This window comes from Tursiops truncatus, chromosome 14, assembly GCF_011762595.2.
Source record: "Tursiops truncatus isolate mTurTru1 chromosome 14, mTurTru1.mat.Y, whole genome shotgun sequence".
Taxonomy (NCBI): Eukaryota; Metazoa; Chordata; class Mammalia; order Artiodactyla; family Delphinidae; genus Tursiops; species Tursiops truncatus.
Genome location: NC_047047.1, coordinates 74664174 through 74685559, shown reverse-complemented (window position 1 = coordinate 74685559; position 21386 = coordinate 74664174). Strand labels below are relative to the sequence as shown.

Sequence of the window (21386 nt, the reverse complement as noted above, 5' to 3'; positions counted from 1 at the left end):
CACGCAGAGTCTGGTAGGAGGGGAGGAGAAGTAGGGATTCACACCCCTAGTGGGTCACTCAAAAGAGGATTAGGATACCACAGGCCTGGGAATACTTCCTAAGGAGAGAAGAGTTAAAGTCCCCCCACACACACACACATATGCACACACTGAAGAAAAAGAAGAGACAGCTCAAAAGTGTGGCTCCAACCCCTTGGGCCAGATCCTGCCTGTAACCAAGGCAGATACCATTCATAGAAGCATTATTTACAATAGCCAAGGTATGGAAGCAACCTAAGTGTCCACCAACAGATGAATGGATAAAGAAGATGTGGTGTGTATATATATATATATATATATATATATATATATATATATATATATATATATCATATATATAAATATAATTTTATATATATATATATTTAATGGAATATCAACCATAAAAAGAATGAAATTTTGCCATTTGCAACAACATGGATGGACCTCGAGGGAATTATGCTTAGTGCAATAAGTCAGACAGAAAAAAACAAATACTGAATGCTTTTACTTATATGTGATATCTAAAAAACAAAACAAATTAATAAATCTAACAAACAGAAAAAGAGAACAAACTAGTGGTTACCAGTGGACAGCCAGGAAGTTCCTTCAACAACACACTTGTAAACAAAGAAGGAATCTTAAGATAAATTTTAAAACATTTTGAACTAAATAAAGGTGAAAGCACAACTTGTAAAAATCCGTGAGATAGAGCCAAAGCAGTGCTTAGCGGGAAACTTATAACGTTGGATGCATATATTAGAAACGAAAAAGATCTAAAATCACTAATCTAAGTTTTCACCTTGGGAAACTAAAAACAGAAGAGCAAATTAAATACAAAGTAAGTAGAAGAAAGGAAATAATAAGAATTAGAACAAAAATCAATAAAATTAAAAACAGGAAATCAACAAAGAAACCAAAAGCTGGTTCTTTGAAAAAAAAATCAATAAAATTAATAAGTTCCTAGACAAGCTAAGAAAAAACAAGAGAGGACACAAGTTACTAATATCAGAAATGAAAGAGGGCATATCACTACAGATACCAAGAACGTTGAAAGAATAATTAAGGAATACTATGAACAATTCCATGCCCACAAATTTGGTCACCTAAATGAAATGGACCAATTCTTTGAAGACACAATTTCCCAAAACTTACACAAGAAGAAATAGACAATGTGAATAAGTCTACATCTATTAAAGAAACGGTATCAGTAATTAATGGTCTTCTAAAACATAAAGCATCAGGCCCAGATGGGCTCACTGGTGAATTCTACCAAACATTAAAGGTATAAATTATGACAATCCTTTACAATCTCTTTCAGAGGAGAGAAGCAGAAGGAATACTTCTTAACTTGTTCTGTGAGGCCAATATTAACCTTTATACCAAAACCAAGCAAAGATATTACAAGTAAAGAAAAATACAGATCGATCTTTCTTATGAACATAAATGTAAAACTCCTCAACAAAATATTAAAACATCAAATCCAACAATGTATAAAATGAATTATATACCATGACCAAGTGGGATATATCCCAGGTATAGAAGGCTGTTTCAACATTTGAAAATCAATTAATATAAATCATCATATCAACAAGCTATAAAAGAAAAATCTACATGATCGTATCAATAGATTAATAAAAAGGGATTTGGCAAAATCCAACATCCATTCATGATAAAAAGAAAAATTCTCAGTAAACTAGGAATAAAAGGAGACTGCCTCAAACTGATAAGAAATATGTACCAAAAACCCCAAAACAAACAAACAAAAACCCCTACAGCTAACATCATAATTAATGACGTATGAAACTCTACTTTTCTAATAGAGAACAAGAAGCTCTCCTACTAAGATCAGAAACAACGCAAGGGTGACCCTCTCACCACTCCTTTTCAACATCATACTGGAAGTACTAGCTAATGTAACAAGACAAATCGAGGAAATAAAAGGTATACAAATTGGGAAGGAAGAAATAAAACTGTCTTTTCACAGGTGAAATGGTCATCTATGTATAAAATCCAAAAGAAATGACAGAAAATCTCCTGGAACTAATAAGTGATTATCACAAGGTTGCAGGATGCAAGATTAGTTTATAAAAATTAAGTGCTTTCTTACATTCAGCAATGAACAAAAGGGGATTTGAAATTAAAAACACAGTATTATTTATATTAGCACCTAGGTATAAATCTAACAAAATATGTACATGACCTATATGAAGAAAATTACAAGATTCTGATGAATGAAATTAAAGAAATAAATAGATGGAGAGAGATTTCATGTTCATGCATAAAAAGACTCAATATTGTCAAGATGTCATTTCTTCTCAACATGATCTATAGATTCAGTGAAATTCCAATCAAAATCTCAGCATGTTATTTGGTGGATATTGACAAACTGATTCTGAGGTTTATATGGCGAGGCAAAAGTTTCAAAATAGCTAAAATATTATTGCAAGTAGGAAAACAAAGTTGAATAACTGACATTACCAGACATCAAGACTTACTGTAAATCTCCAGTAATCAAGACAGTGCGGCATTGTCAAAATAACAGACAAATAGATCAGTGGAACAGACTAGAGAGTCCAGAAATAGACCCATATAAATACAATCAACTGATCTTTGACAAAGGAGCAAAGGCAATACAATGGAGAAGCTGGTAATTCATATGCAAAAAAAAAAAGAATCTAGATACAGACCTTACACATTTCACAAAAATTAACTCAAAATGGACCATAGTTTTAAATGTAAAACACAAAACTATAAGACTCTTAGAAAATAACATAGGAGAAAACATAAACAACCTTGCATATGGCAATGACCTTTAGATGCAAAACAAAAGCACAATCCACTAAAAAAAAAATAATGGATAACCTGGACTTCATTAAAATTAGAAACTTCTGCTCTGTAAAAACAGTGCCAAGAGAATGAAAAGGCAAGCCACAGACTGGGAGAAAATATTTGCAAACAATACATCTGATAAAGGAATGTTATTCAAAATATACAAAGAACTCTTAAAACTCAACAGTAGAAAAGCAAACAACTCGATTTAAAAATGGGCACAAGACCTTAACAGACACCTTAGCAAATAAGATATATAAATGGCAGATAGGATGTGAAAAAATGCTCCACATCACATGTCATCAGGGCAATGCAAACTATAAAAACAATGAAATATCACTACACACCTGTTAGAATGGCCAAAATCTGACAACACCAAATTCTGGAGAGCATGTGGAGTAACTAGAACTCTTGCTCATCGCTGGTGGGAAGGCAAAATGGCACAGTCATTTTGGAAGACAGTATGATGGTTTTTTACAAAACTTGGTATTTATCCAAAGGAGCTGAAAACTTAGGTCCAAGTAAAAATCTGCACACACATGTTTATAGCAGCTTTCTTTTTCCATAATTGCCAAAACTTGGAAGCAACCAAGATTTCCTTCAGTAGGTGAATAAACTGTGGTATATACAGACAATGGAATATTAATCAGCAGTAAAAATAAATGATCAAGCCATAAAAATACAAAGAGGAACTTTAATGCACATTACTAAGTGAAAGAAGTTAATCTGAAAAGGTTACACACTGTATGATTCTAATTATATGACATTCTGCAAAAGGCAAAACTAGGAAGACAGTAATAAGATCAATGGTTGCTGGACGGGGTGAAGAGGGAAAAATAGGTAGAGCACAGAGGACTTTAGGGCAGTGAAACTACTCTGTATGGTACTATAATGATGGAGACATGTCATTATACATCTGTCCAAACTCACAGAACGTACTACACCAAGAGTGAATCATAATGTGAAATATGGACTTTGGGTGATTATGGTATTTCAATATAGGCTTATCAAATGTAACTAATATACCACTCTGATGGGGGATGTTGATAATTAGGGAGGCTATGCATGTGTGGGGTCAGGAGGTATATAGGAAATCTGTACCTTCTTTCAATGTTGCCATGTACCTAAAACTGCTCTAAAAAATTAACTCTTAAAAAAATAGAACCCAGACATCCCCTCCCTACCCCACTAGTTCACACAGCCTCATCCCTATTATCCACGCTGTATCTATGGAGCCTAATTTTACTATGTTCAGTATACCCAGTTATCACTACAAGACACAGACTTTTGAGTTACCTCTCAACTCCATCATTCTAACCTTAAATTTCTATGAATATGCTTTATTCCATTCTCATCTCCTAACACCACCTCAATTTTTAAATTTGGTCTACCATGATCTCTGGAGCTCGTTGTCAATTAATTGTAATATTTACTGTGTATTCAAAATCATCTCTAAACATCCTTTATCCTCTTGTTCTTACAGCTATGTGACTCTCCTCTGAAATGCTGCTTCTACACAGCTAGCCCTCTTAATTGCAAAAGGGGCAAGTATCCTCCGTGCCCCTAATTGCCGCTTCTAAGTCATTCTCCCTTACTCCTCACTTAAAACCCCAGCTTTAAATTGCATGGCATCAGATTATATCTCTGCTGCCATTGCTTGTTGGTATCATCCACCTGTTGCCCTTCAAGTCTCAATGTTCATAAATCTTGGCTCACTGCTGGTACCATTATTCCTATCTTCATTCTTGGTGATTTCACAGTACATAAAGATCATTCTTCCAACACCTATTAATTTCTCAAACACCCCTCTTCAGATAAGCTTGTTCTAGGCATTCATTCTCATGATTATATACCAGAACTTACATTTCTATAACATTTCTATAACTGCAGTCTCTATATAATTTCAGTTGTATGCATTCCATTCTCTGACCATCATTTCTATTTTCCTAATTCTTTCTTCCTAATACCGTGATTCCAACCATAGACATTCAACGTTTATGGACAATTTGAATGTAATTCATTTCATTATCAGGTAAAAATATTATTGATTACTGAAACACATGCAAAAAATAAGTATTTGGAAAGTTAACACCTGACTTTTAGTACAAATGTTTTAGCGAACTAGGAACAGAACAAATTACCTTCATTTGATCAGTGTTTCTAACAAAACCTATGAAACTAGTACATTTTAGAAGTACTCTTTTTTATCAAGAGAAAAAGGCTTGTTGTCACTCCTTCTATCCAACATCGTACTGGTGGTCCTAGCAAACACTACATTTAAAAAATAAAGATTACTGAATTAAAAACATCATTGTTGACCGATATTATGATTGCAAAGAGAAATGTAGAGTATTAGAACTCACTGATGAAAGAGTAAATCAAGTTAGCTAGTTATAAGAGAAATACATAAAAATTGATTTATTTCTTGTATGCCAGAAACAATTCATTTAGAAGTGACATTAAAAATATACTTGGGCTTCCCTGGGGGCACAGTGGTTGAGAGTCCGCCTGCCGATGCAGGGGACACAGGTTCGTGCCCGGTACGGGAAGATCCCACATGCCATGGAACGGCTGGGCCCGTGAGCCATGGCCGCTGAGCCTGCGCGTCCGGAGCCTGTGCTCTGCAACGGGAGAGGCCACAGCAGTAAGAGGCCCGCGTATCGCAAAAAAAATTTTTTAAATAAATAAATAAATATATATATACACACACACACACACACACACACACATATATATATATATATATATATATATATATATATATATATACACATACAGATACCACTCGTAACAGCAACAAGCTTTATCAGATACCCAGGAATCGACTTAACAAAGTACATGCTAAATTTCACAGAAAGAAAAAAAAATTATTAAGGAATATTAAAATTTCAAAATATATGGGTAGATATACCAAATTTATCGGCAATAATATTCAAAATATAAAATATGGCAATTCTACCCAAATTAACTTATAGATTCAATGCAATTCTAAAAACATTCTAACATGATTTTTAATGGAATTTGATCAGCAAAAATCAATATGGGATTTTAAACTACCAAGAAGAGTTAAGACAAATTTGAAGAAAAATAAGTAGAAATTCACCCTACTAAGCTTTCAAAATTTGAACTTAATATAAACACAAGGTTAGTTTATTGGTGAAAGGATAGACAAATAGACCAAAGAAACAGAAAAGAAATCCTAGTCAAACACATATAGAGGAACTTCATATACATCAGAGATGACAAAATAAATCAGTAAGAAAGTCAGGAACTAGGCAATAAATGCTTCGGGGACAAATGCTTACTCACATGGAAAAAAACTGAACTGTATCTCTGTCTCATATTTAGAAAGAAATTTATGTGTAATAATATTCTAAATTTAAGTTCAAAAATTTTAATTTAGGAGATAATAGAATAAAATATATATATATTTTTTCTCAAAATAGGAAAGAATTTTACAAACAAAATAAAAGTCTAACCATAATGGAAAAGATTGATAGTTTGTCAGCTCAAAAATTAAACTTCATTTTGTGTGTGTGTGTGCAGGGTTACCATGTTCAATAAACAATGTGAATGTCTGAAGTTATGTATATGAATAGTACTGTGGTAATGTATATATTCAATAAAGAAACCAAGAAAAAACTTCAAAGCAAGCCACAGACCATAGGTTGGGAGAATATATTTATAAAATATGTAACTGATAAAAGAACACTACTGAGAATATATCAAGAACTCTTTCATTCAACAATATGAAGTCACATAACTCAAAAGAAAAATGGAAAACTGGATAGCTTTTTAAAATCACAGAGCAGAGACTTCCCTGGTGGTCCAGTGGTTAAGAATCTGCCTTCCAATGCAGGGGATGTGGGTTCAATCCCTGGTTGGGGAACTAAGATCCCACAAGAAGCAGGGCAACTAAGCCCACATGCTCTAGAGCCCATGCCACAACTAGAGAGAAGCCTGCATGATGCAATGAAAGATCCCACGTGCCACAACAAAGATCCCGCGTGTGGCAACTGAGACCCAATGCAGCCAAATAAATAAATAAATAATTTTTAAAAAATCACAGAGCAAGAAAAGAATACATAAATCTAGACACACATCTTACACTTTACACAAAAATTAACTCAAAATTGATCATTGGCCAAATGTAAAAATGCAAAACTATAAAACTTCTAAAACATTTTAGAAAATCTATGTGCCTTTGGGATCAGTGATGAGATACAACACCAAAATCATAATTCATGAAAGAAAAAATAGATGTTCAACTTTATTAAAATTAAAACCTACTCTGCAAAAGATGATGTTAAAAGAATCAAAAGCCACACACTGGAAGAAAGTATCACATATCTGATAAAAGACTTGCACCTAAAATATACAAAGAACACTTAAACTTCAACAATTAAAAAACAATTTTAATTTTTAAAAATAAGCAAAAGAGGGGCTTCCCTGGTGGTGCAATGGTTAAGAATCCACCTGCCAATGCAGGGGACACGGGTTCAAGCCCTGGTCCAGGAAGATCCCACATGCTGTGGAGCAACTAAGCCCATTGCTCCACAACTACTGAGCCTGCACTCTAGAGCCCGTGTGCCACAACTAATGAGCCCATGTGTCACAACTACTGAAGCCTGTGCGCTAGAGCCTGTGGTCCGCAATAAGAGAAGCCACAGCAATGAGAAGTCCTCACACCACAACAAAGAGTAGCCCCTGCTCAATGCAACTAAAGAAAGCCCATGTGCAGCACTGAAGACCCAATGCAGCCAAAAAGAAATTAATTAATTATTTTTTAAAAACAAGCAAAAGATTTGAACAGACAGCTCACAGAAGAATATAGTATATATATCAAATAAACGTGGAAAGATGCTCAACATAATTTGTTATCAGTGAAATTGAAAAAAAATTAAAACAATGAGTAACTCTACACATCTATTGGATGACTACAATACAAAAAACTGACAACACTAATTTCTGGTGAGCATTCAGAGCAATACAAACTCTTATTCATTGCTAGTGGGAATGATAATGATAAGACACTTTGGAAAATAGTTTGACAGTTTCTCACAAAGCTAAGCATAGTCTTTCCATACAATCCAGCAATCAAGGTACTAGGTATTTACCAAAGTGATTTAAAACTTATTTCTACACAAAACAATCTTCATATAATTGGTTACAGCAGTTTTATTCATAATCATCAAACCTGGAAGTAACCAAGACGTCCTTCAATAGATGAATGGGCAAACCGCACATCTATGCAGTGGAATGCTCTTCAGCGATGAAAGAGAATGAGATATCAAGCAATGCAAAAGCACAGATGCATATTGCTACGTGAAAGAAACCAATCTAAAGATTACTTCCTGCATGATTCCAATTTTATGACATTCTGGAAAAGACAAACCTATAAAGATGGTAAACAGATCAGTGGTGGCCAGGTGTTTGGGAAGGAACAACATAAGAGATTTTTTTAGAGCAGTGAAACTAGTCTGTATGATAGTTGCAACGGTGGATACATGACATTATGCATTTTTCAAAACCCACAGAAATTTACAGCACAAACAGTGAGCCTGAATGCATGTAAATTAAAAAACATTTATTGGGGGGTCCGAGGCGATACCAGGTCAGGGTGCAGACTGAGACAAAAGATGTAACTTTATCTCACTGAAGAGAGTGTGAGAAAAAAAGGTGCTAACCTCAGTAACTTTGGAAATGAGTGGCATCTATAGGATTAAAGCAAAAAGAACTGCACACAAGCACTGTACTCTAGCTGACAAAGTTGTTTCCCACAGGAATATGAGTTAAACAACTCTGACACCACGAGACATCTATACCGGAACTGAACAACTAAGGAATGGATGGCAATGGTGGGAACCAGACTTCTCACTTCTGGAGTGGGAGGTTACAGACAAGCAAGGGGAGAGGGCTGGAATGATTCACATAGTAATGGATTAGAGTTGGAAAAATCTTGGCTTAATATAGATGTAGATGGACACACATGGAAATATTTATAGATATGTTTATATATGTGGGTTAGTAGTCCTTCGTAGATTTTCTTGCTCTGTCAGCTGAAAGGGCCTAGAAGCAATGACACCCTAGTAGCAATGAGCACATCCAGCACCTAGATCTTGGTTTCTAATACCCTTCTGCAATAAAAGGAACCAGGGCCCCTTGGAGAAATGGCTGGGCATTCCAGGGCAGGGATGGAGAAATATAAAATGAGCCTGGAACATCTTGTACTGTCAGAAAGTGAAGAAGTACTAAAAAACAAACAAACAAACAAAAAGACCCATAATGAGGAGAGTATGTCAAAGAGGCACAGGAGCTAACTGAAAGAGTCCCCAATGCCAAAGCTGGAAAAATTTGAGCAGCAAAAAAATAAATGGTTTTGGTTATAACCCAAAGTACAAAATTAGTAAATGAATAAATTAATAACTATAATAAATAGGGGGAACAGAAAGATATCCCATGAAGAAGAACTCCAAATAATGTATTTATGTAGATATTCTGTCTTCAAGGAGGTGAGGCATAACTCCTCACTCCTGCATCTAGTCACTTAATTCCAAAAAGTACAGAATGGAAAGAGGAAAAAAGAGTACAATGAAAGAACCTAACGAACACCACCTCAGCCAGGTGATCAACAGGAACCTCAACTGTGATGAGTCATGTTCGTAGTATGTGCCCTTGATCTGATGTGATGAGAATGGCAATTACCTCTGTGGGTCTTCCTCCTCAAAGTCCATAAACAGTCTAATCTTAAGAAAAAATTCAGCCAAATCCCAGTTGAGGACATTCCACAAAAACTTGACCAGGACTCCCTAAAACTCAAGGTAATAAAAAATAAGTAAAACCTGAGGAAACTCTCATAGCCAAGAGGACCATAAGAAGACCTGATGGAAGTCTGATGTAGTATCCTGGGTAGGATTCTAGAACAGGAGAAAAGTATATTAGGTAAAAAGGAAATCTGAATAAAGTGTGGACTTTAGTTAATAATAATGTATCAATACTGATTTATTTATTGCGACGTATGTACCATATTAATATAAAATGTTAATTATAGGGATAACTGTATAGGGGTATATATGGGAACTCTCTGTACTACATTCATAAATGTTTTGCAAATTTAATACTACTCTAAAATTAATAGTTTATTTTTAAAATCAGAAAAGAAGTTAATAGATTTTCCAGTAAATTATTAATAAAAATTAATTCAACTTCACTAATAAACATGAATATAAATTTAAAAGGGAAAAATGAAAAGACATGTTTCTGATGGATTATCTTATATCAAATTAATCCTGCCAAGAACACCTATAAAAGATGAATCTTTTTTTTTAAATTGTTTAAACCTATTACAACAAGAGCATTCACTCTCCCTCTATCTATCTGAAGGCAGCCAAGGACTTGTGGAATTTTGGTCAACATCCCTGTTCAATAAATTTTGACAAAAGTATACAGTTGTGTGACTACCCACAAACTATATGGAACATTTCCATCAAGTCAGCAAGTTTTCTCAATCCCCTTGATAGGTAATCCTCCTTTCAAACCCAGAAAGGCAATTGCTGTCTTTCTGCCACTATACTTGCCTCTTCTGGCACGTCACACAAATAGACTACAGTACGCAGTATTTTGTGTCTGCCTTTTGTCACTAAGCTTAATGCTTCTGAGATTCAATCATGAACGCAGGGAGCAACACTTTGCTCCTTTTCATTGATAAGTAGTTTTCCTTTATATGTATATACCACAAAAATTTTAATCTATTCACCAGTTGATAGATATTTGGGTTGTTTCCCATTTAGTCTGATTATGAGTAAAGGTACTATGAGCATTCCCAAACCAAACTGTGTACGCATATGTTTTCATCTCTCTTGGATAAATTTTAGAGTAGGAATATTGGGACATATGGTAAGTGTATGATAACTTTATAAGAAAATACCAAAATGTTTTCCAAAGTGGCTACCACATTTTCATTTCCACTTGCAATATATGAGAGTTCCAGTTTCAATACCACTTGGTATTTTTTTTAATTTAGCCATTCTAATAGGTGTGCAGTATATCTCATTGTGGTTTTAATTTGCATTCCTTTGATAACAATCACATTGAACATGTTTTCAGGTGTTATTGGCCATTCATACATCTTCTTTGATGTAATGTCTGCTTAGAGTCTTTGTCCTTTTAAAAAAAAATTGAGATTTTCTTTTCCTTTTTCTTTTTTTTGTTGTATGAGTTCTTTATATCTTACAGGTACAAGTTCTCTCTCAAATTTTTTCTCCCAGTCTGTGGCTTATCATTTAATTTTCTTAACAGTGTCTTTTCTTACAGTATATTTTGAAGAACAGAGGTTTTTATTTTATCTGTGCTTTTGGTGTATTAAGAAATGTTTGCCTAAGAAGGAGCAGTCCTAATGTTAATGAAATACACATGATCTCTTTTCAAAAGGAGACAGTCTGGGTGGCTGACTAGTAGGAAGGCAGCAAGTTAGGCTGGGTGATAAATGGAGTGTGTGGGTGTCTAAGGGTTCAGGACTTTTGGACAAATACACTGTTCTCACCATAGGCCTTTGCAGTGAAACCAGACCCATGTAACCTACACTGATCTGAGTCTTCATGCTCTCTGCTCTTCTGCTAGATAGAATCTTTTTTGTCCTTAAGTCCTCTATGGCCCTTTGGATATTTTAAAGTGTTTTAAAATATTTTAATGTATTTGATCACTACAGCCCTGTGAAGTAGGAACTAAACGTCTATTGCTTTGTTTTGCTTTGTTTTGTTTTGTTTTGTTTGACGCACAAACTTCTACTATCCCATATTCATAGTTGAGAATTTAAGTGACTTGCCTAACGCCACATAAATATTGAGCAACAAAGTTAGGACTGGAGCCCAAGTCTCCTGACACGAAACATGGTGTCTCCTGCTTTCCTTACTTAAATGCTTGAGCAACTAGGCTAAACCCAAGTCCTCTCTGTGGATATGGTAGAGCCAGGGTAGAGAGGTTGGGTTAGGGAGAGAGGCTATTCATAAAGAAGGTTTGGGAGAACCTGATAACACATTACTATCCCATGTCAAAACAAAAGGCATTGTGGTACAGTAGGAAATTAGATAAATGTGAGTTCTGAATCCAGTTTGGCTAGCTTTAAAAAATTTTGTCTTCTGAGTCAATGTGTTCCCCTAAACTATTTGAGAAGACTAGTCTCTCACTCGTTAGCTATGTATTTCTTAACTCTGATTAATCAGTGTCCTTTTAATTATATGAGCTAAAGTTTTTTGAGCATCTATGTATCAGACCCTGCAATCCATTTTATTTACTGCATTTAAACCTCAAAACGTCTCTATGAAGTAATCTCATCCCAATTTATCAAAAAATGAAACAGAGATTATGTTTTGCCTGAGCCCCCATAGAGCATATGCTAGAGATTTAAGATTTTCTGACTCCACACCCATGCTCTCAGGCACTTAAGTCTATAGTGCCTCTTGTATTTAAAATGAGCACATTCATTCTTACTGCATACAGTTGCTTTGCAAATTTGGAACAATTCATGTTAAAAGTAGATTGTAAATATTTGTCTTTATTCAATTTCCTCCCCTTCTCGTTGTATGAGAGGATTAAATTTCCTAACCCAACTTGCAGTTGCGGGGTGGGGGGTGTCTTATGATTAGTCCTTTCTAATGGGTTATGGACAGAACAGGCTTGTGTGGCTTGGGGGATGGAAAATTTAATCGTCAGTGTAAGATCATTCGGTTCTCATTCTGCCTGGGAGATTATGGAAGTGTGTGCATACAAGTGCCACGATTTTCGAGTACCCTGGAATGCTGAGCCGACACGTGGAGGACAGCTGCCTTGGCAAGTTTTGCAGAGTGAACTTTGTATGAGACAGATAAACTTGTCTTCAACCACTGATACTTGGGGGCTGTTTGTTACCGTAGCAAAACCTAATGCATCCTCACCTACACAACATAGCATCTAGGGTTATAATGAGAGTGGTCATATTTTAGTGGTGGTTGGTCTTGATGTTATTGTCCATAAAGACCATCAGGCCATTTCCAAAAACAACCCCTTTATGGTCCTTGGCCTCTCTTTCATAGACAGGCAAAATATTTTCATTATCAAAGTAGCAAAATTAAAATGATGTCTTTGTAAAACATAATTCAATGACATAGACAAGGAATGGATATATTGTCTGGAGTGTTCAGCAGAAGTTTAAGCATCAGATAAACAGTCTTTTCCCTTGAGTTGATTCTCTCAATCTACTTACAAGTAATTATAAAGGCATTAAACTCACAAGCATGAATGGATTACAAACCATTCTACCACTAAGTAAATTTAAGCAGTCTTCTTGATCTCTATCAGGAAGGCCTTCCCCCCTTAACAAGTTCCACATTGCAGACAAACCTTTCTGCCATCTGCTCGAAGGGAAACATGTGCCAGGATCTTGCACTTGAACATTTTGCCCTTGGTAAGGAAAAAGACCTTAGGGACTTTTTCTGGAAAACCACCCTCTTGGCACACAATTTGTAGCCAAGCTTTGCCCTTTGTCCCTTGTGCGAAATGATCTATTTTGATATAAATGTCACTTTGAATAAATGTGTATGAGGTCATATTTACATATGCTAACCACTCGTGTGGTTTCTGGTGGTGATGGTGATGGTGGATCCCCATACTGCCAGACTGAGGATTTGAACTGGGTGATGATATCAATGTCTCCTAAGCCACAGAAGGAAACGAGCCATCTTTTAAAAGCTCCGTAGCCGTTCTCTCCACTGTAGTTGCTGCATGTTGCACTGCTTTCCTCCTCTTTCTTCTTCATCGAGCTCATGCTTACTGACTCTTCTTAGATGCTTTCTTTGGCCATGCCATGTGGGTTAAGTAACTCTTCTCTTTGTTCCTTTTACCCTGTCCTTATCCCTCTCCTAGTATAATATGAAGGATATTCGGATATGATGTGGCTAGAGCTTTCTTGCTGACTGGAGGAAGTGTAATGATGTTTCAAAGCTGTATCATCATGTGTATTTTTTCCCTGCCATGGGCATCAATTTTCATAGGAAACTTCAAGCAAGAATTGGAACATCCCACGATAGGTGATTTGAAGCATTCTCCTCCCCAAGACAGCACACATGAGATCAATTCTCCAGAAGCCACCAAAGAGAATTCAAATAGTTTCAAGAACTCTGAGATTAGAGAGGAGAAAAGATAGAGAGGATCATAGTCATCGAACTAAGCAAGAAGGCAACTTGCATTTCGCAGAGCATACTTGATGTAATCCAAGCCATCTGTATGGATGCCTGCTACATACTCAGACTCTACAATTTGATCAAGTGTATCGGCAAAACCTAAGGATTCAGTGTGACTAGTAACAAGGGTCCCAAGATGAGGCAAGAAGTAGACATCCAAACACACATTTAACTGGAACGAGAGCGAACATGGCAAATGCCAAAGATGGTCCAGTTTGGATCATAATCAGTTGCAGCTTTGTATTAAAACATTGCAGTTTTATAATTCACACTAGAATCTTAGTGGGAGGTAAGGGTGAGGATTTTCAAACTCACACACAAAAAATTGACACATAAAATTTGTTTTATAATCAGCCGTATATGACTCATTCTTAACAAATTCTTCTATGGTCTTCAAATATTATTATAGATAAATGAGACTAGATGTTCCTGCCTGTTTCAGTCAAGTTTTAAGGGTAGATGTGAACAAAACTATGTAAGTTTTCCACTTTACAGAATGCTGTTTTAAGGAAGTGTTTTTCTGCCCAAGTGTACTAAATGCTGTAGCAGCACTTACCATGTTCTACGTATCTGTCCAGGGGCTTATTTCTCATGAGAACAGTGTCTCACACATTTTTTTACGGCTCACGTGTGTAACATAACAATTAATGAATTAAGACATTAGTTAATATAACTGGCATGGCAGAAAACTATCATCCTAATCATTGGGGAGACAAGGATTTCTTGAAATGACAAAGGAACTAGGAATACAAAAACTGAAAACTTGTTCACACTAAAATCAAAATATCTGTTATGACAAAACACTCTTAAAAAATCAAATCGTTAAGGTAGAGGCTGTGTGATATGTTGTCACATGTGCAACTGACATCAGCAAAAGCATAAAAAATATAATACTTCTACAAATCAAAAAGAAGACAAATAGACAAAAGACATAAATAGGTATTTTATAAAAGAGGAATTATAGGGACTTCCCTGGTGGCCCAGTGGGTAAGACTCCACTCCCCCAATGCAGGGGGCCCGGGTTCCATCCCTGGTTGGGGAACTAGATCCCGCATGCATGCCGCAACTAAGAGTTCGCATGCTGCAACTAAAGATCCCGCATGCCGCAATGAAGATCCTGTGTGCTGCAATGAAGACCCAGCACAGCCAAAATAAATAAATAAATAAATATTATAAATAAATAAATAAAAGAAAAAAAGAGGAATTACATATGACCAATTAATATATGAAAAACCATTTGATTTCATTAGAGATGAGAGAAATGCAAATCAAGATCACAGTGAGATAACATTTTAGAACCATTCGATGGCAAAAACCAATGATAAGTTAGAAGGACCATGTTCTGCCTCTCAAAACTGGCATAATTTCACCGTGTGCAGTACAAACAGGAAGACTTACTTACACATGAAACTCATTATTAACTCTGTACTCTGTGACACTTGCTAGTTACCACAGTTCTCGATGACAAATGACATAGTGTTCTTATTTGCCAGAAGGTTCCTCATGTAATATGTAGAACTGCTATTAGAGTGTCATAAAATTTGATTTGTGCTATTCCTTGTCGAACATTAAATTGTAGTATTTAAACAAAAAAACAAGGACTAACATCTCCTCCAATCTGAGTTTTGTTTTACATTACATTGAATGTTTCTGAAAGTATCACCTGTTCCTAAGAGACAGAGACTGATTTCCTAACCTCTTTGTGTAAGTTCAAAAAAAAATGAAGGTTTAATAAATTTCTAGAAAAGGTATAGTAAACACAGTATTAAGGATGATTGCCACCTTAACTGGGGAGAGAAAAGGAGATATAATGGGAAAATCACATAGCATGCTTTTGTCAATACTCTAGTTTCCACATTAGATGATGGGTGCATTGGTAGAAAAAAATTCTAGTTTAATTCCTAAAAGGCTTCTCTAAAACCAAACTAAAATCCTTAAACTATGAAGTTGGGAAATAATGAGATTTGTAAATGCTTCTCCAATTTGAAGAAACTGCTTTTTGATCATATAAAAACAGCTGTGAAAAATACATTTTAAAATTTTCTGGTATCACTCATCTTTTCAAAAAGAAGAACAAAAATACCCAAGGAGAAAAAAAATGTCCATTATAAAGGACTGAATCAGAAAAATCAAAAATACGATGAGTAGTTTCTTAGGGATAAACATCAACACTTTGGGTCATGTTTTCATTTTATCACTGTAGCATGAGATAATGGGGATTATTCAGCCAATTTAGAAATGTATCTTTTCAATCATGAACCTCATTTTTAGCGCAACCTATAGGAACTGGGTCAAGGATTTTAGTGTGCTTCTCTTCCCTGCCCGAAACCCACGCATATCCAACCACCATGAACCTGAACTTCGCAAACTGCCTTTACCATTTAAGGCACCTAAAGTACATCAGTCAATGTCCTGCCCCTTAATTATGAGCACTATTTACATAAGGTTACCGAAGGTCTAATTAATAAAATATATAAGAGCATAAAGTAAATATTAAGTGTGTACTCAAGGTCATTACTCACGGTTAAGGGCATAACATGGTATTTTTCTTTCCTGGTTCTTCATCTCAAGTCCTTTCATGTGTGCCACATCCAACCTCCAAGTGCCACCCTCTTCTGCTGTTCAGGAACTCAGCTCGAACAGGAACACCTATCATGCAAACATCCAGCGCATGTGAATGCCTGACCCGTCCCCTGCGAGGTGGAAGGTACTTACCCTCAAACCCTGATGAGGAAGAAATTTGACCTGAGCTAATAGCTACTGTATTCACAGCATGGAAACTGAGATATATTTCTCCTCCTGAGTTCTATTAGGTTGGAAGCAAGAATCATCACAGAGAAACACCGTGGCTATATCAAGGATGTCCACGGATGTCAACTGGACTCCTTATATTCCTGAAATGTCATCCTAAAATCTGTCTTAATAACAGAGCTGGTTAACGAGACTGATTTTTCAACCGGGGACTGCTTATATAAGTTAACTTCTAAGTCAAGTTATCAAGAGAAGACCTTTTCCCCAGATTATTACTACCTCTATCCCTCAACATAAGAAGATAAGCTCAGGGAAAAAGCAAATTCGACAAGTGTTTCTTACATGTTTACTCCGCTAAGCATTACCATAGAAGCTACAGAATAAAAGCCACAAACTATTGAATCCCAGCTACGTGCCAGATATTTTGCATCCATTTTCACTAAAGTTCACAACTCTCCACATTAGTTGTGAAATTCTACATTTTACAGATGAGGAAACTAAGTTGCCCAAGGTCACAAAACTAGTAAAACCTGAGGCTGGCATTTGAATCTAGATCTGTCTCAGTCTGAAGGCTGCAGGCTTTTATTATAAGATGGATGATTTTAAAGAAATTTACCAGCATACTGGATAGTTCAAAAAGCCACAAGTTCTCTACAACTAAAGGTACACTGCCTTTCATGAACATTTGGAAACTATAAAAGGTCAAATCAAGCCCCTCTTCACCCCCTTCTGTTTATTATAACAATGTTACATGACAAACTGAAATCCTCAACCAAGACCCCCTAATGGCTTGATAGGTTTGTTCATTTCTCCCATATTCCCCTTTTCCCAGTGTACAGACCAGCTCACCTCAGCCTACTGTATGTTACACTTTGCTCTGCAGGGGTCTGCAGGGGGGAGTGAGTGGAGGGGACTCCTATTCTAATCTTTTTGGTTACAAACTAACTCACCAACAGACCCATAGGTGTTTTGTGACCAGCCTAATATCACAAATATTAGCATTGATGGTGTTTGGGAAGGTGCTTTCTTAACATCAAAGATAAAAACTATAATTTTATCTAACACATTCAACTTCAAGAAGACATGCAAACGATTCTTTAACAACTTAGAGCTTCAGGAAATCAGAAACTGACTGTCTTTAAGAAAATAAAAACAAGCCACGTGTATCCTATGTGGAACTAAGTGGACAGAGAAATTAAACTGACCTGAAGCTATTTCCTTTTTCCTCTCTCTTTGAATACACACGGCCTTGAAAGGCTCATCTCCAGGTAGTAAAGCAGCATCTGTCAGCAGCGGGCCTGGAAAAACCATCTCTCAGATGGAAAAAAAAAAAGAAAGTTTGATGACCAGATGTAGGAACGTAATTTGAGACAGAATAGGCTGAATTTAGGAGACTAGAATGTCCCTTATAAAGCAGCAGACCAGTGAAGGGTGTTATAGGCCAGTGCTTCCAAATTGTAAAAGTGCATATAAATCACTGGGGAATCTTGTTAAATTCAAATTCTGACTTGTGAGTTCTAGATGAAGCCTGAGATTCCCAGGTGACGCCAGGCCGCTGGTCCTCAGACCACACTTGGAAAACCAAGGTTATAGGGCAGTGGGTTGTTTAATGGCGTCAACTGATATTCTGTGATGGTAAAAGACAATGATTCGGGGAGAACAGTCATGCCAGAGGAGACTAGCGCAGGATGGACAGGCTGGTAGGGTCTAAATGGCCCACCTGCCAGGAGGCCACGGGAAGAACCCGAGTCCTGGGTCTCACCCTCGTGTGCTCCTGACTTGCAGTATACAGTGGACAGATATCCTCCAGGACTAACATTATGAATTCATTCTCGTATAGCCGAAGGGACAAATACATTTTGGAGTGCCATAATTTCTACCATCATTTATAAATTTATTCAAGAATAGTGTTGTGTGGCCATACATCCGTTCTGCTATGATCTGAATGTTTACGTTTCCCCAAAATGCATGTGTTGAAATCCTAATCCCCAAGGTGACAGTATTAGGAGGTGGGGCCTTTGAGATGTGATTAGATCATGAAGGCAAAGCCCTCACACATGGAATCGGTACCCTTATAAAAGAGACCTGAGAAAGCTTCTTTGCCCTTTTCAACACGTGAGGACACAGCAAAAAGACTACCATCTGAGAAGTGGGCCCTCCCCAGGCGCCATGGTCTTGGACTTCCCTGCCTCCAGAACTGTGAGAAATAAATTGATGTTGTTTATAAGCCACCAGTTTGTGGTATTTTATCATAGCAGCTCACACAGACTAAGACACTCTACGTCCCTCCTCCATCTCCCAAATCACTTTTCCCACCGCTTCTGGAAATATCTGAATATGGGATAGGAACACCGGAATCAAAAGTCTGCGAAAAGCTTTGAATGACAGTAAGCACAAACATCAGGCTCCTGATTGGACGCCGCTTGTAAAAGTCATCCTCATTCACACCCGTCATTACATTATTTCTCTCAGGAGGGCATGTGTTGCTCACGCTTCTCTGTTCTGCTTTCTACCATCTCTCAGTTCTCCATTGTGTGCACTAAATTCAAAGGGACGGGAAATTCCATTTCTACTCTATGGTTATATCATCTCTCTAATCACTTTATTATGAAGCCTGGGGGTAACTGTGCCATTTGACATACTTTCCATCAAAGGCATGGAAATCCTGGAGGCAGGACAGGCATGGAATGTTCACTGTTGATCAAATGAGAGGAGCACTTGTCTCTTCTTGTAGGCAATTACCATCTAGCTGTCCCTTTGCCACCCCATGATCCCTTCTCAGAAAGACCTCCAAAGACTCCTCTTCTTCCCAGCTCTCAATGGCCCTCAACAGCTGGCCCTATATCCAAGTCTAATCGCATGTTGTACCAAAGCATAGAGCTACTTTAAAACACATCCCCATATAAAATATCCAATACAGAACAGCTCACTCTAATAATGTGTTTGTAAAGAAAGTAAGTTGAGCTCGTTGGTAATTCTATCAAATATCCCAACTTTCCATCATCATCCCCACGCATCCATCCAACCTTCCACAGATACCAAATGAGCATGAGTCACGGGCACGAAGGAAACACAAGGGCAAGGACAGCACGTACTGTCCTCAAAAGATTGACGGTCTCTTAAGGTAAAACACACCAATTTTCTTTCATTTAAACATTGATTTACTGAATCCTCAGTGAGCCCTAATCATACGCCAGGCACTATGGTAAATTCTGGGAATAAGCCATAAACAAGATGGACATGAGTCGTACTTTCTCAAACCTCATGGTATATAGCAGAGGAGACAGAAGAGAGTGACAGAGCACATAATAAGCAGCTAAGGACAAAGCAGGAGATAAAGGCAGATGCTGCAGCTGCAACTCAGTGAAATGAGACCCAGTGTCCTGCCTGCATGGGCAGAGGTGGTGCAAGGAAGCAGTGAAATTTGAATACAGCTGCAGTAAGTACAAGGACTTCAGATACACAGGATCTTCTGAAAGCTTAAGTAGTTCCTAGGGGCCAGAGAAAGTTGAGAAAAATTTCCTAACTTAAGTAGAAGGTTTCTGTTGTATATTTTTTCTTAAACTGAGGAATATTTACCCTTGGGAGTACCTGGTGGAGGTGCCAGGAGTATAAGAATCCATGGTAAAATAATAAAACATCTTCCTGGGGTAACAGTTTTACTAAATGGTGATTTAAGACATACGCGTGTGTGTGTGTGTGTGTGTGTGTGTGGAATAGAAAGTAAAATTTATATGAATATTTTCTAACAGAAAACTTCAAAGCCATGCCTTGTTTGTGTCGGATCACTTAGGCCTCTACAGCCACACCTTCTCCATGACTGCCAACACATCACATTCTCATTTCTGTATGTTGAAGAATGTGCTTACAGGAAGGAAGAAACCCTGCTCTGCCGAGAAAAAGAGATACGCATCAGGAAAGCTGGCGTGTGTCATTACATGAAAGATTAAATGCCGGACTGAGGATATTAGGTTTCATTGATGATCCTGGAGGAGGAGGTATGGGACTGAGTATCTGTGAGCTGAGCAGGGACTCATGGGACCAGGCAGACGGCTGCATTTCTGAGTCTCACGTGTGGATGATAGTATGTGGATCTTTACCTGAAGGCCAGGGGTGAATACGACAACAAAACAAAGGCCACTTTGGAACAGGTATGGGCCAGATATATGCACAGGGTGCTGTCCCTGTAGTCAGTCAGAGCTACCAGGTGTATTGTCTTGGAGACTGCACAGTGGAGGTGCTTGGAGAAAAAGGTCAAAAAATGTCAGAGTCCGAGGAGAGGTAGGAACAAGTTGGGGCTCAGGCTCAACTCCCCCTGAGCAGGGAGGGTTTCCTCTCTACACTGGTGTCAGTCTTGCATCAAGAAGACATGGTGATCACCTGTGACGGTTTTCTCGCTGCCACGTCACAGGGCAGGATGAGGTTGGGAGATGCTGTCCCCTGGGTCAGGTCCAGATTTAAATCGCTAATCATTGCTCGAAGGCAGAGGAAGAGAGAACCTATTAGGGATCACTCTGGTCTTGGGGAAGGAGCGATCCCCAATACCTGGTCTTCTCACATAGATATTAT

General features: G+C 37.3%; 1 long non-coding RNA gene across 2 annotated transcripts in view; it reads right to left on the bottom strand.

Moving 5' to 3' along the window:
* LOC109551194 (uncharacterized) overlaps positions 1-21386 on the bottom strand; it is a 343444-nt gene that overhangs the window by 157260 nt on the left and 164798 nt on the right. For both annotated transcript variants that reach the window (XR_012325803.1, XR_004521671.2), the window contains exons 3-4: positions 18023-18128; positions 16589-16715 (exon numbers count right to left, since the gene is read on the bottom strand). This is a non-coding gene — a long non-coding RNA (uncharacterized lncRNA). The remainder of the gene's footprint in view (positions 1-16588; positions 16716-18022; positions 18129-21386) is intronic.